We start from the raw sequence: 15,672 nt of genomic DNA, 5'->3' as shown, positions 1-15,672 counted from the left end.
GGATGGACAGACGGATGGAGAGACGGAGAGCAAACCTATAGTCCCCTCCAGTGAAGCTGGTAGGGGACTATATTATAATACTGGATATAAACAGTAATAGTGTACAACAAAACAGAGAACGTCAATAATACTGGATAAGAACATCAGCAAGGTGTACCGGACATGATTCCATCATCAGAGTTGACATGAAATCCTTCCTTTTCTCCAATAATCTCATGTCAGATCACCAATGTGGTTTAACATCAGGTCACTCCACCTTGGACAAGCTGCTTCTACTCACCCAACAATGGATGGAGGCCCTCAATGTCAGACATGAGATCAGGGCTGTCTTTCTGGACATATCTAAAGGTTTCGATACATTCTGGCATATCCCAACTTGCTCTCCAAATTCTCCTGGTATGGCGTCCAAGGCCAAATCCACCCATGCTTACTGACTTCCTCTACTGTCATAGCAAACGTGTAACACTCAACGGAATCCTTTCATCTCCTCTCCCTGTCCAGGCTGGAGTTCCCCGAGGCAGTGTTTTGGGCCCAATCCATTCATGTACTTCATCAATGATTTCTCTCTGACTCTCTGGAAAATCCTCTTTATCTCTTTTCTGATGACTCCACTCTGTCGTGGCATTCCTCATCCTTCAGATAGGAAGGCTACAGCCTCTTCCCTTTCTTCAGACATTGACCAAAATCACAAAAAGGTCAAACGATTGGAATATGTCTTTCAATCCTGACAAATCTCTCACTCTCACGATCTCTCTCCAAAAGGACCATATGGCAACTCCCCCCAACCCCCTCATCTACTTTTTAAATAATCCTCTTGAGGAAGTTCAGTCATTCACACTCCTGCATCTCACCATCAGCCATGATCTTTCTTAGGCAAACCACATTTCAAAATTGGCCTCCAAAGCCAGTCACTGTCTGAGCATCCTCCATCATACAAAGTCCTTCCTTGGCACACCTGAACTCCTATCCACCTACAAGGCCTTCATCCACAGCTTGATGGAGTATCACTCTCACCCCCTAAGCTGGCTCCCCTGCATCACATCTTGCTTGGCTTGACACCGTGGAAACAAAGGCCTCCAAGATTATTGGAATCTCCCATGTTGAGGCTGAGTCTATGGTCCTATCACTTTCCATTGCAGACAGGTTGGTGGTCTCTCTGCCTTCTACCACCTCCTTTCTGGTCTTGCATTGTCTGCTCATTCTGTGCTTAGTTTCCCCTCCCCCATTCACCCCAGGTTTCTTAGGGCACACACAGTCCACCATCAACCCCCTTCTGGTGAAACTACCTAAAACTAGGATCACAGCTCACCTCCACCAATTTGTACCCCTTTTTATCTACCCGTGGAACCAACTTCCACATTCTCTTCAATTTTATTCCTCCTTCCAGGTCATCAAGACAGCTGTTCACCACCATCTCAGATCATCCCCAATCTATACCATGATCTTTTGTACCCTCGCGAACCTCCACACCCACCCCAAGACCTTCTCCCTCTATACTTCCAGTTTTTCCCTTCTTTGAGTTTCCTTCTGTATCCATCTTGTCCTTTCTTGCCCCTGATTCCTCCCCACACCCATTGTTTGTCCAAGCCTTCCTCTTTCTTGGCTTCAACTCTGCTGTTGGTGCTGTGTCTGTCTGTCTGTCTGTCTGTCTGTCTGTCTCTCTCTCTCGTTCATTTTTTTCTTGTTAAATCTCAATCCGTTCAGTGCACTTGTTCTTCCATGAGCCTCAACTTGCATCAACTATGAATCACAAAAAAAATTTTACTGGATCAAAATAATTTTGTGTTTATAAACAGACAGTGACATAGAATGGTGCTGAGCAAGAGGCAGGGAGGTTTGGAAGATAGCCACAGTACAGGCAAAAAGGCCTTCTCTTGTTTCTCATGTTCGACCATCTGTTTGCTTTACTTGACTCACATCTGTTTACCTTCCTGAGGTTGGGACAGGAAACTGAACACAGTGCATTGCAGGGTGGTGTTAAAGAGCAAAGAGGGTGCGGGTGTGGGTATCACAAATATTCAATTTCATTTTTTTCAGCATTTCATGAATATCTAAACCCACCGAACACTTGGGGTGATGTATGCCCAAAACCAAATAGGTATACAGTATACAATATTGAACATTGCTCAACTGAAGGATTGTATAGAATGGGATGAATGTATGTTCCACATCTGCTTGTGATTAAATAACTTCCATTTAAACTCATGACAAAGCAATACAAGATATTGTGTTCATAGAATTTCTTCCAATTTGTGACAAGACATCAAGTACATGATTGAGAAATGAAATTTATGCTGTTTCATCAACTCATTGTCCAAAGATCATAATAGACTTGTAAGAGTTTAATAACATGATGAAATGTACATTTTCATGACACAACATCAGGTATATAGGTGTGTGTGTGTGTGTGTGTGTGTGTGTGTGTGTGTGTGTGTGTGTGTGTGTGTGTGTGTGTGTGTGTGTGTGTGTGTGTGTGTGTGTGTGTGTGTGTGTGTACTGTTCATATCAATCATGACAAATGTTATTTATTTGACGTCATCATCTTTATTTATAACATCATCTTGACATTTTTGTGGAATTGCTTTTGCTACTGCAAGCAGCAACACAGTACTTAAGGACAGCCAAGTGTATTTATGTGGGGCGTTCAATAATTTATGAGAACATGAAAATAGTTCAAGATACCAGAAAAGGTTGTTTTTTCCCCTTTCAGTGTAATTAATAAGGAAATCCCTTTCCTACTAGTTTCACGTACTTATAATCAAATTGAAAAATATAACAAAGTGTTAGCGTTTTCTGGACTATTATGAGCATAATCATTCGTAAAACATTTTGAATGCCCCACAAAAGAATCTGTGCGGTTTAGAGAGAGGGGGGGGGATGGGGGTGACTGGTGATGGTTGCAGACACGGTAAGACGGCTCTCTGTGCCCAGGCGCGCCAAGACACACAGCTGTTTAAACAGTACGGGGCAGAGGAGCCTCCGGCCATGACGATCCTCCTGCGGAACGCACCTGGAGAAGAGGTGGAGTTCGGGTCTCCTGGTGCATATTCCGTGAGGATTGCATCAACTATGAGTCATTACATCAAGTGTAATTAGAAATGGTATCTCCTGACAAGTCCATGAGAGCTCAGTCTGCTTAATAGGTGTTTGAATTGCTTGGAATCTCGATAATCTCATAATTTACAATATATATATATATATATATATATATATATATATATATATATATATATATATATATATATATATATATATATATATATATATATATATATATATTCATCATAAAATATAGATCAGTTATTTAGCTTTTGGATAAATTTACTGTTCCTGATGTGTTCAAGTTTACTTTCCTGTCTATCAATCTGTCTATCTGTCTATCTATCTATCAATTCTAGACAGGTGTCTAGACTCAAGGAAGAGCTGAATGACAGAGGGATAATGAGCAATCTTCGTGACATTAGGAATACAATGGCAAGCAAATGAGGAGTGGGGGGACGATATTTACAAATAGATCATATAATGAGTATAAGGGATCATATGGATCCAAGGTATCGCATGAGGTTACTGAGGTGATACCAGAAATGACTGTGCAGAAGTTCTAAGAGTTGCACAATGAGAGAAAAGGGGAATGGAGTATTGGAGGTGAGCTGTCCGTCTGTATTGGCTTGGCAGTCAAGCATTGAATTAGGCAAAGAGCATATTGAATTGAGCAGCACTGCAGGAATGATGAGGAGTAGATTATGGAGAGATCTGCTAATGCAAGACCAAAATTAGAGTTAGTTTTAAAAATATGAAACAGAGGCCAGTAATATGTTGAATATATTGATTTCTGAACATTTTGACGGCCCTCTGGGTCTTGTTCTCTCCTTTATCAAGAGGTGTCAATTGAAGGGAGGGATTCCAACTACACATTAATGACCCTTCTATCTCATTGGATAATGCCCTGTTTCACTATGCTGACAATTCCACCTGGTGCAGGAGAGTTTCTCTGACTTGCAATGGAAAGGCTGGAACATAATCTCTGTCTAACCATTCAGAAGATCAAAACTATGTCTAGATAGATTGGAAGAGATCCTTCAGTGCAGATAACCATCATATTGTCAAAATATTTGTTTGTAAGAATCTTAAGTAAAATGTCATAATCTGTGTTCAACAGCTTGCACAAGTCAAGTCTCTGGCTACTGCTTTGTGGGATACCAGTTTTCAAAAGGAGAGAATAGATGCGAAGAAGCCACAGAGAGCAACCCATTACATGTGCACATGGACGAGGTCCATCAGTCATAAGGTAGGATGTCGAGTCTGGTCGTCGAAGGATGTAAGTTTAAGGAGCAGGGAAAAACTGTGCAAAATCCTCAAGATATGTTGATAGTGACTGCCATTACGTTGATAGTGACTGCCATACTTTGAATACATAGTGTACATTTGAAAAATTACTCCATATTGCATTTTATTGACAAATTAAAATCTGAAGCACTTCTTTGGACAACTTGAATAGAGATTGTCCATTGATTGGCAAGTCTAAAAAAACAAAAGCAACAGGAGTTTATTGTTTTTTTAACACAAACACAAGCATTCAGGCCTGATGGTTCGACCGTTTCATCAGGAATACTGATTCCATCAATAGGAAAACCAGAAGACCCACCCTCAGTTCATTCCCAGTTTACCGTGACTCTCGTTATGGTTGGATCCACCACAGCTCCGGTGCACCTCTACACCTGTTCACTCAGCATATGTGAAGACCAAAGCTCGTGGCTCGTGGCAACTGAGAGATCTGTGTGAAACAGGAAATATGAGGATTTAAAAAGTTGTCTGCTCAAATTGAGTGTTCCATACTGTAGCTCTGACCAAGCCAAACACTGCTGTTTAATACCAAATAATAATAAAATCAAAATACCTTTCTGGGTAAATTCTCATGACACAAGTGCGACGTGACCATCAACGTGATTTTAAGTGGCTGTTCAATTTTTGGCATGATGTGGAACACAAACAATAAATGGCAACACGGCATTTATTGATGAGAGGGAGTGTTTGAGAGGGATCAAATACAAATGAGAAATTTACACGATTTTGAAATAATCTACGAGTAGGCAGTGTCTAAATTGCAACAATTCGTTCATTTGTTTGAACAGTTTACACGATAACAAGGTAAAAGACAAGTGGTGAGGTGATGGAGGCCCATGTTGACAACAGGGCACTCATATTTTGAACCTTTTCCTGGCGTAGAACTAATCTTGAACAGGTCACTGCTTTGTTATATCATGCGGAAGATGACACCCTGGGCAGCCATGCAGCCATGGGAATGGAACCCACACGAGCAAGGAAAACACAAGCTTTCACGTGCCCCACCGCCGACCGAGGCATCGTGGGTAACCTAGACTATAATAAATGTATGACCAGAGAGAAAAATGCTTTCCAGCATTTACTTGGGAACTTTAATCAACTATTTAGATTACAAAGACATTCGCAGACAACCGATGGCAGAATGGAATTTGGAAAGTCCTTACATGGTAAATGATAATACACATACATACATATGTGTGTGTGTGTGTGTGTGTGTGTGTGTATATATATATATATATATATATATATATATATATATATATATATATATATATATATATATATATATATATATATTACTAAAACTCTCATCTTGTATGTATGTATGTATGTATGTATTTTCCCGAAATACAGCCAAAGCAGTACACTATAGTGCAAAAATTTTCAACCAACCTTACTCACCATTTGCCTGCGGTGTGCAGTATGAAGTTTTGTTAAAATCAGACAACGAAAAACTTATAAAAAGATCAATACCCGATAAAGTCAACTTCGGGAGAATTTGATAAATGCAAACAACCTCAGCGGTATAGTTTGCTGGACCTATCTTTTTTACTTTTTTCTTGAAATGATTTATTTTAAAATCTCAAACATTTAGTTTCGACAAATAACGATTTATTTTTAAGCATAAAATAAACATCGCCATTTTGATGTAATACTTCCATGTCCATTAATAACTAAAATTGTGTTTAGAAGATTACAAACAATAATTTATTCGACTTTCTTTTCTCCATTTTTTTTTTCACATTGACGCACAATATCAAGTTTCGTTCAAATCGGGCAACGAAAAAATTATTCAAAAATCAATTCCCGATTCAGTCAAGTACTCTTCGGGATTATTTGATCAATGCAAACAACCTCAGTGGTATAGTTCGCTGGAGCTATCTTTCTTTTTTTTTTTGAAATGATTTTTTATCAACCGCTGTCACAACGGGAACCCAACGGGATCACGGGTTGTCTCGTTACTCCAGTATATATATATATATATATATATATATATATATATATATATATATATATATATATATATATATATATATATATATATATACATATATATATATATAGATACATATATATATATATATACATATATATATATATATATATATATATATATATATATATATATATATAGATACATATATATATATATATATATATATATATATATATATATATATATATATATATATATATATATATATATATATATATATATATATATATATATATATATATATATATATATATATATATATATATATACAGTCACGGTGCGGCATGCTTACGTTAAACCCCGCGACCCAATTTTTGGTGACAGGCGGTTAACACCACCAGCCCGGATAGCCAAGCGGTTTTCCTTAGGAGGCGGACATGTTGATCCTCAGAGATTATAACAGGTGTGGGAGGGGTGGGGAGCGGCACTGGCGGAGCGATGGAGCAATAGATGGATGCACAGGGGGGTTTATACTCAAACACCATTACAAATACATGGACACATCAACTTAAAATAAACGCAGGAATTTAATGACAATATAAATATTTACAAGGGACAATAATTCAGATATAATAATAATCATGAGATAAATTAAACCAAAAGTCAAGGCACCTCTACACACACACACAAGGGGGAAACAAAATAAAAGAAAATCCTTCCTTTTTTCTAGCACTTAGCTTGTCCAGAGATGGTATTAGTGGAACTTGGAATCGAGGCGCTTCATCCTGCACGTGTAGATGCACCCCAAAAAATGGTGCCAAGCCGCTCTCTTGCAGCATGAAAATGTACGTCAAGCAATTCATGTGCGGTATTCAACACCAAGGCTCAGAGACCCCATGCAGCTTCTTCTTCGTACGTTGATCATCATCACCGACCCACTGCTTTTCAAAATGGCGCCATCCCTTTGGTGACATACACGAGGCTTCGGGGTCCATCTCTCACGACCAGTCAAGAGTCAATGGCCAGCGTCTTGCTCAGTACGCGAGCCAATTCGCCTCAGCATGAATACGAGAATCGTGTCGTCGTCTTCATGTGTCGAAGGAAAGCCAGCTGTAAAGCCCTGTTCTTACAGGCCATCTCCTTGCCCCGTTCTCTCTTGACCGTGTGCTGAATCAGCAAAGCTGCCCACCTCTTCACTTCTCTATCTCTCCTGACATCACACCAAACAACCGTTCTACCTCCGGGGCATGGCTTGCTCGTACAAAACCCCGGGAAGGAGGGTCTTCTGCCTGCTTGGCACGCCAGGCTCGCTTGTTGTTATCTTGTGGTTATTATAAGAACACATTTCTTCTTGGCCGACTTGTAAATGCAAAAACGTAGGAATAGGTCAGAGGGGGCAATCACATACTGGGGAACTTATCCTTAATCCCTATCTAATTAACACCACAAAACCCCCCTTGTGGTGACACGTAACACTTAAGCTTACAGTTAACCTACTCAATTACAACAACATGTCTCCCACACGTCCACGGACAGAAACAACTCTATTTAATCCTAACTTTCCAATGAAAGTCCTCCATCTACCCCCACAACCGTAACACAGTACCCCCCCCCGGAATCATAGCTCCTACAAAGCTTCCTTACCACTTACCGACTCACACCTAATTAGCCAATTAAATAAATTAGGAGGGGCTGTGAGTTGTACCTAACTTACCTCTTCTCCTTTAACGTTCCACACTCCTTAAACACAACAATTCAAATATTTGCAAAACTCTTGGTTCCTTGCTCCGATTACAACAAGGACCCACATTACAACAACAACTCCTGGGGAGGACCCACATAGAAAATGTCAGAAAACACACAAAAATCTATCAGAGCAGACAAAACCTTAACCAAAATAAAACAAGTTTTTAACATCTCTACAACCTCCTTCTGAAGACTGCATTCCCCGGTGGATGCCACAATACCCCAACATTACCTGCGGAGCCATCCAAATTTACCTATTTCAAATTTCTGTGAGTCCTGTCTCTTCAGTACAGGTTAGTGACATGGATTAAGTGAACCTTTCCTCACACACTCATACATAAACCCAATATCAGTCATTCATTCTAACCCCACAGGACCATGGCTTAAATGTTATTACATACATGTGTGATCCTCAACTAGGTAGCGGAGGGATACCGTACAACAAAGATGATGGGGGCACTTCCGGTTGTGGTGTCCACAGTCCAAAAACAAATCACCCTACTTATGACTCCTTTGCCGCCAGATTCAACTATTTGGTCCCTGGCAGCCAAACAGCTCTTTTGCTGTACGCCTCGCCAGGGAGAGTCTCCTCACCATACAGCCTCTCTCAGCCTCATACGGGTCGCCAGGGATTTCCTTACCACTGGTCGCCCAAATCAGACCCTCCTCTCTGACGGGTCTCCATTTCTCCACACTACCAACTGCCAGGGACAAATTACCTCAAGGAGAGCCACAGTCATCGCTCTTCCAGAGCTTGATCCATTCCTGCAGACCCACATATCTTCCCCACCCACACAATCCAACATCTCATTTCCTCCCCCGCTGTCATTCAATTCTCAAACATTGCAATGCAAAAATGGTAATCATGTTCTTACACTGCCATGACCTGCTTACAAGTTATAATCCGTATCCACTCTCCAAACATAACTCAATTTGTTACACCTAACAGACATCAACTGCACAAAACAACTTTAGTTTTCAAACCAATCCCTTTACCAACCATCGAGTCACTCTCACCCGCTCCCATACCCATTATACATGTCCCAATTTCTAGCAAAACTGAACTTTTAGCATCAAAGCATCAAAAGTAAGCATCAAAGCATTTTACCCTAAGTGTAAGTTGTCACGGGTTGGTCGGGTCGAAGAGTGTCATCCACTCTAATTTTCTTCGCATCCTTCTAAACCACCCCTTTCGATTCGTTGCTTTCAAACTCCCTGGATTCCATTCTTTATTTATTTGTTTGTTTTATTATTTTTATTTTTTAATTTAATTATTGTTCCAAAATCTTGTAAATCACCCTGGTTCGTGATTGGGTGCAATCATTGACTTCAAGCACACCCTCAATGAGGTGACAAAGAATCAGATGAGCCACAAGAACTGTGTCCGTAAACATTCTTGCGAGAGGCAGCAGGACTGATGCCTGCATCCCCCTCCAGGATCTGGTTGACCCAAATTTCTCTCATCCACTCCCAGAAGCCTGCATCCCCCTTCAAGTTCTGGTAAACCTGGAGTTCTCATATCCTGCGTCTTGTCAGCTAAGAGTTTTTGCAATAGCTGGAGTTCTTCTACATTCTGCTCTGATTGTTCGTCAAGTTCTGACTTTATTCCTGCCGACGTCTTTTCAAGCTCTGTCACGCTCTAAGCTTCGCTCTTGAATGACTGCAATTCAGCACGCAATGCTCTGTTATCCTGGCATAAGCTCTCTATCAGCAGAGATTCCTTACAAATTCCATCTTCCTTATTCATCTCATTCTTGCCTCCGATCCAACAATCATTATCCAAAGGTTCACTTCCCATGACACATTCCTCAACTTTAAACTCCCACTCAAGTGCCTCTCCGGCAGGTCTATACATATGATATAGTCTCATAGCAGTGAGCCACCACTTTTGTCTTCTGCTTCACTGTCAATGGTATAGTTGTGTTATGGAGCTCAAAATCCCAGGGAACAAATACCACCAAACCCTGAAAAGGAGAAAAGTCAAAAAAAAAACAAAGAAATGGCAGGAAATCAAAATTGTGCCAATCTTTTTGAAAGACCCACCCTGTACATGTATGTATGTATGTATGTATGTATGTATATATGTATACATATATATATATATATATATATATATATATATATATATATATATATATATATATATATAAACATATGTATGTTGTTGTTCTCGGAACCAGCCCCGGAGACAGTTACATAATACATACGTACATACATACAGTACATACATACATTGGGAGCATGCGCCACAGCACGTCGCTGTATCTACTTTCCGTCAGTACTCTAGGGGCCTTCGCCTGGCCATCCCCCAGGCAGGTGGATGCCTGGCCCATCCCTCTCTCCGAAGGATAGGACATTCCAGGTACCCACCCGAAGGGACTGCCTCAGGTTAACCCGAGGCGACCGCCGTCTGGTGGACGACACCTCAGCACCACCCCGACACACACAGTGTGTTTTGCCGAATGAAGTGTTTTGTTGTGGCTAAAGTGGAAGAGAATTGCACACAACATACAAGTCCCCCAGTTTAGTTATTTCCATCACACACGTTCAGTCGTCCCTTCCCCTTGTGTTGTGGTTTGAATGTGATTGAATGGATTGGTAAAGGAAGGGTTAGATACGTTTTTCCCCTTTTCTCCCCATATCTTAGGAGGTAATCAGAAATCACCAACGAGCTTCAGGGTGCACGGGCGATGGATAATTTGCATATCATGCCAAAAGCTCGTTTGAATCGTGTGCAAAGACCAAACTATCCTCTTACTCAACCTCCCCATAGTCTTCCTTCAGACGACACAATAAGTACACAACACATCATTTATGAGTACACATTTTTATGTATACCTGCTTTTCATTTCACATATTAATTTGCATTGCATTAAGACTTATGGTACCCATGTCTTATGTATGGCCAGTAGGTAAGACGGAGTCAGGTTCTGCTTCTCGTCAGTTTTCTTTCCTGTACTCGCTTGCACTCTTCATTTGCTTGCACACATTATCTTTGTCAACATTTTTACTGCACTTCCCCCTTTTTGATTGCTTGCTTGTGCATTAAAATGCTGCATATCACCATACTCTTGCATTTTACATTGTCCTGTAAATAATAAATCCTCTTTGGTTGAACTTCATTTTCAATCTGTCTGTGTTCATCTTTTCCCCATTGCTCCAGCGCTGTTCGCATTTCGGTTAGTCTAGGAGGCTATAATTCCATAATTAATTGGCTTTCATCCGAGTGCAGTATGTACTAGCGGTTGCTTGGCTGCCCTAGTTAAGCCTAATGAAGATAAGCTTAGTGTATAGCGGAGGGCGTGTGGCCTCCAGTTAAACAGCAATTAGACGGAGGACATTGGACCAGTGGGTGAATAATTGGCGGTTGCAGTTACCTAGCAACCCACTGTGACACAAAGTTATTCATGCTTGGTGGCCTCAAGCCCAGTAAGTCTAAGGAGAACCGTGAGGATACCCCCTCGAAGTGGACCCGAAGCCCGTGGCCGTAACATCATATACATATAGATATAATCATTCTAACCAATTACTCACTAACTGATATCGATGTTCAGTACCTTCCGTATGACGTAGAAAGCTAAAATTTTGCGTGCCGACGGACATAGAAAATGATACACTGGGAAAACCAAAGAACCATCGGAAAGTGTCCGTAAAGAGAAACATCTGAAAATAAGTGCAGCCTTATGCTCACCACAGGTGGCCGACCCGAGGCAATGTGTGCAGCACATTGGTAAGTGATGCAATGCATATACTTCCATTAAAATGTTTATACATTTATAAATACACATTATGGTACTGTACTTTGCAGCCTGGATTTTATACTGCGATTGTATGAATGAAACGGAAGACCAAGAAGAAACCCGAATAATTAAAGGGCAAAGATGGAGTCATCAGGAGGAACTTGGATAGGATTCGGGTTTCAGCCTTCACTCCACCAACATCAAACCCATCCAGGCGCAGCCAAAAAACAAAAGAGCCTTACAGAAAAATTTCTGCAAAAATTCACTTCTCCTTCGAGAGTTAGATAAAGAAAGAGAGGTAAAGAGAGTTATGGATAAAAGAGAAGAAAAAGCAAGAATTAGAATGAATAAAGAGAATTGTAAAGAAGAAAAGAATTAGAAAGAAAAGTGAAAGGAACAAAGATGTCAGGAAGAACCCAGACAGATAGATTTCAGCAGTTAGGCCCAGGTCACATTTGCCACGGCGGCCGTGGGGTCTCCAAAATCTGCGGCCACTAGCAATTATATGGCAGCCGCAGTATTTCGATGGTCACACAATGTAGCAGTCACATATGTTTTTATTTTTCGGGTAGCCGCACGACGTATTTATAAATCGTGGAGACCGAAAACGTGGGGGTGCCATATGGTCTTTGATTTGATGTCGCACGGTGACCTTAGGGCGTTGCTGCGGCAGCTATAGAATTTTCAAGGCAGACGCAAAGTGCCCGCAAGGCGATTTGTTATGAGCAGCTAAAAACATATGTGACTGCTACATTGTGTGACCGTGGAAATACTGCGGCCGCTTTCTAATTACTAGTGCCCGTACATTTTGTAGACCCTCCGGCTGCTGAGCCAAATGTGACAGGCCTTACCTCGTGTTTTCACCTTCATTTGTGATGTTTGTTTTTTTAATCATCTTGTGTTTTAATTAATACCAAAAAAAGCAATCCGATCACGTGGTGTGACGGACTGTCGGGCAAGGATTGAATTTCACAGCAAAACCAGTTGTAATTTGGAATATCCATGATTACGTCAGCCCGATGCGTTTGGTGAAAGTGATTATGGTTCTGCGGGCATCATGATTGATGAGCTGCCCTGGGGGCAGCGCTCTCGCAGAGTGCGCGAGCGATCGCAACCCAGGCCGGAGCACGAGCCTGTGTGGACCTTTGGATGTGGTGATTGTACCAGTTTACATACAATACACCACCACCGAAGGTCATTTACTCATCTCATTTTACCTTAAACATGGGGAATTTCAGTTTAAAGTGTCTTGAAAGTGGGTTTTCTTTGGGTCCAAGAACGGATTAATTCATTCCATCATTTCTTATTGGGAAAATATTTTTGGAATCCGAACTTTTTGCAATCCGAACAGCCTCCTGCAACGAAATAAATTGGAATTCTGGGGGCACCACGGTATAGACAAACACCTATACTCCGATCTCCAGCGGTAGCGCATGGTGGACGCAGGTCAACGCACTGCCACGGAGGCCATACGTAGGTGCACAGCGGGCGTAGTGGAACCATGCATCAACCCTGCATTGCCTGCAGGTAGTCACACAGACTGCAAGGCCACCGTATGGCGACCGTGGAAATAGTGCAGCCGCCGTAATTTTTGGGGGGTTGGGAAAATTCATTTTTCATTGAGAAGAGCTTACGGCAGCCACACGAATAACGCAAGTCCACCGTACGCCCTACGTACGGTCGGCGTGGAACACATCTACATCATAGCTTGGCTTGTCGAATTGCTACGGCGAACGTAGAAATGAAAAAAGTTATAACTCCGCGTTATAATTCCACGGCGACCCTACTGCCTGCAAAATATAGCCAAATGGCGTAGGGCCTCCCTGAGGCCACCTCAGTTTCTCTGCGGCCGCCGCACATTTCTGTCAATTCAGAGGGTGTACGGCCACCGTATCCTCGCCGAAGAGCAAATGTGACCTAGGCCTTACTCCCCAGGCTCAAACACAGCAGCAAAGTAAGTGAGCCTCGTTATAACTGTAAATTTATATTCCTGTGAGTCCAAAGCACGGTTTGTTATTGCTTACAATGTGTAAGTTGACCCCACTAGTTTATACTAGAAGAGTAACCATTTCCGATGGGTTCATAGATGTCTCATCTCAAATGAGCAATATTATGGAGTGTGTATTGGCAGGACCGTGAATTTTTATTATTTTACTGGACAACCCGTGAACCCATTGGATTCCCGTTGTGGCAGTGGTTGATAAAAAAAACATCATTAAAAAATAATAATAATAATAAATAAATAAATAAATAAAAAAGATACCTCCAGCGAACTATACCGCTGAGGTTGTTTGCATTGATCAAATTCTCCCGAAGAGTACTTGACTGAATCAGGAATTGATTTTTGAATAATTTTTTTGTTGCCCGATTTGAACGAAACTTGATACTGCACACCGCAGGAGAATGATGAGTAGAGTGGCCCTAAAATTATTGCGCTATCTTGTACCGTTTTGGCTGTATTTCGGGAACATACATACATACAAGATGAGAGTTTTAGTAATATATAGATATAACATCAAATGCTCATATGTAATGCAGATGCCACTCACACACACAGATATTATACTTTTCATTATGTTTCAAAAAGTTGTACATGAGATATGACAAAACTATGTGGATGAGTGGGTTTGGTGTCAAGAACAACCCGATTAGATTTTGGTTCACGTCCGGATTCAGATCCGGCCTATCAGTGGGATACAAGAAGTAAACTATACAATCTGGCGGAGGAGGTATGCGCGCTACTGAGAGTCGTTCTGGTTACCCTCACCAAAGGAAAGGGTATTGCATTTGGGTCTGTTTGTCGGCACAGAACTTTCACGTTTTTCTCCGCAACCGCTTGTCGGATCGAGACTAAATTTTCACCATTGGTGCGACTACTCATGTAGAATGTTTCAATGATAATTATGACGTCATAGGTCACGTGGTTTGGCAACCATATTGGAAAAACGGAAAAACTTTGGACGTCTATCTCTGAAACTGCACCAAGGAAAAAATTGAAACTTGGCACATACTCCTGATGGGGATTGAGTGTGATTTTTTTATGACATCATAGGGGCCCTCGTTATGACATTATAATTGCATATGTAGAATACCACATCTGATCAGTATGAAAAATTTTGAGGGTCATTCAGGGATAAAATTGTCCACATAAAAAAAAAAATAATGACGTCATCAGTCACGAGATTCGGTAGCCATATGTTTTTTTTATCATTTTAACCTTCAAAAAATCTTCTTCTCTGAAGTAGCTGAACAAATCGAGGCGAAACTTTACACGTATGACTGCCTGTCCATGAGGAACAAAAGGTTCACACATATCATATCATGAGTCAAATGGTTGGCAGCCATATTACCCTAAAGCCTGGAAAAATACACCACTCAAAAGAAGTCCTGAGGAGGGTCTGCAAACTCTGATTGCTCTTTTTCTTGTTCTCTTTGCTAACCCCAACTCCACCCCTCACCTGACTTTTATTTTTCCTCTGCCCCACCAACCCTTCTCTCTCACACTGCCCCCTCCTCTCTCTCACCTAATAAATTGCAGGACTCTCCTCCCACATGTCTGTCACTCTCTTTCTGTCTATGTCTGTCTGTCTATGTCTGTCTGTCTATGTCTGTCTGTCTATGTCTGTCTGTCTATGTCTGTCTGTCTGTGTGTCTGTCTGTGTGTCTGTCTGTGTGTCTGTCTGTGTGTCTGTCTGTGTGTCTGTCTGTGTGTCTGTCTGTGTGTCTGTCTGTCTGTTTGTGTGTCTGTTTGTGTGTCTGTCTGTCTCTCCTGCAGTGAATAGCAACGTTTGCTGAGGTGTCGCTCTTCCCACCTCCCCCCCATAGCTCCCCATTCTTCATCCTCTCTGCCTCCCCTCCCCACTCACCCTACACCTGCCTCCTCTCTTTTCCCCCCACCCCCCCTTT

At 41.4% G+C, this 15,672-nt stretch overlaps 1 long non-coding RNA gene across 1 annotated transcript in view; it reads right to left on the bottom strand.

Annotated features, from left to right (window-relative positions):
- Positions 1-2,602: 2,602 nt before the first annotated feature.
- LOC147025815 (uncharacterized) overlaps positions 2,603-15,672 on the bottom strand; it is a 21,095-nt gene continuing 8,025 nt past the window's right edge. The window contains exons 2-3 of the long non-coding RNA XR_015057895.1: positions 4,646-4,774; positions 2,603-3,010 (exon numbers count right to left, since the gene is read on the bottom strand). This is a non-coding gene — a long non-coding RNA (uncharacterized LOC147025815). The remainder of the gene's footprint in view (positions 3,011-4,645; positions 4,775-15,672) is intronic.

Source organism: Eptatretus burgeri, chromosome 5, assembly GCF_056783735.1.
Source record: "Eptatretus burgeri isolate ZD-2024b chromosome 5, Ebu_testis_v1, whole genome shotgun sequence".
NCBI classification, from domain to species: Eukaryota; Metazoa; Chordata; class Myxini; order Myxiniformes; family Myxinidae; genus Eptatretus; species Eptatretus burgeri.
The sequence above is the reverse complement of the archived record's forward strand: the minus strand, read 5'-3'. Positions and strand labels throughout refer to the sequence as shown.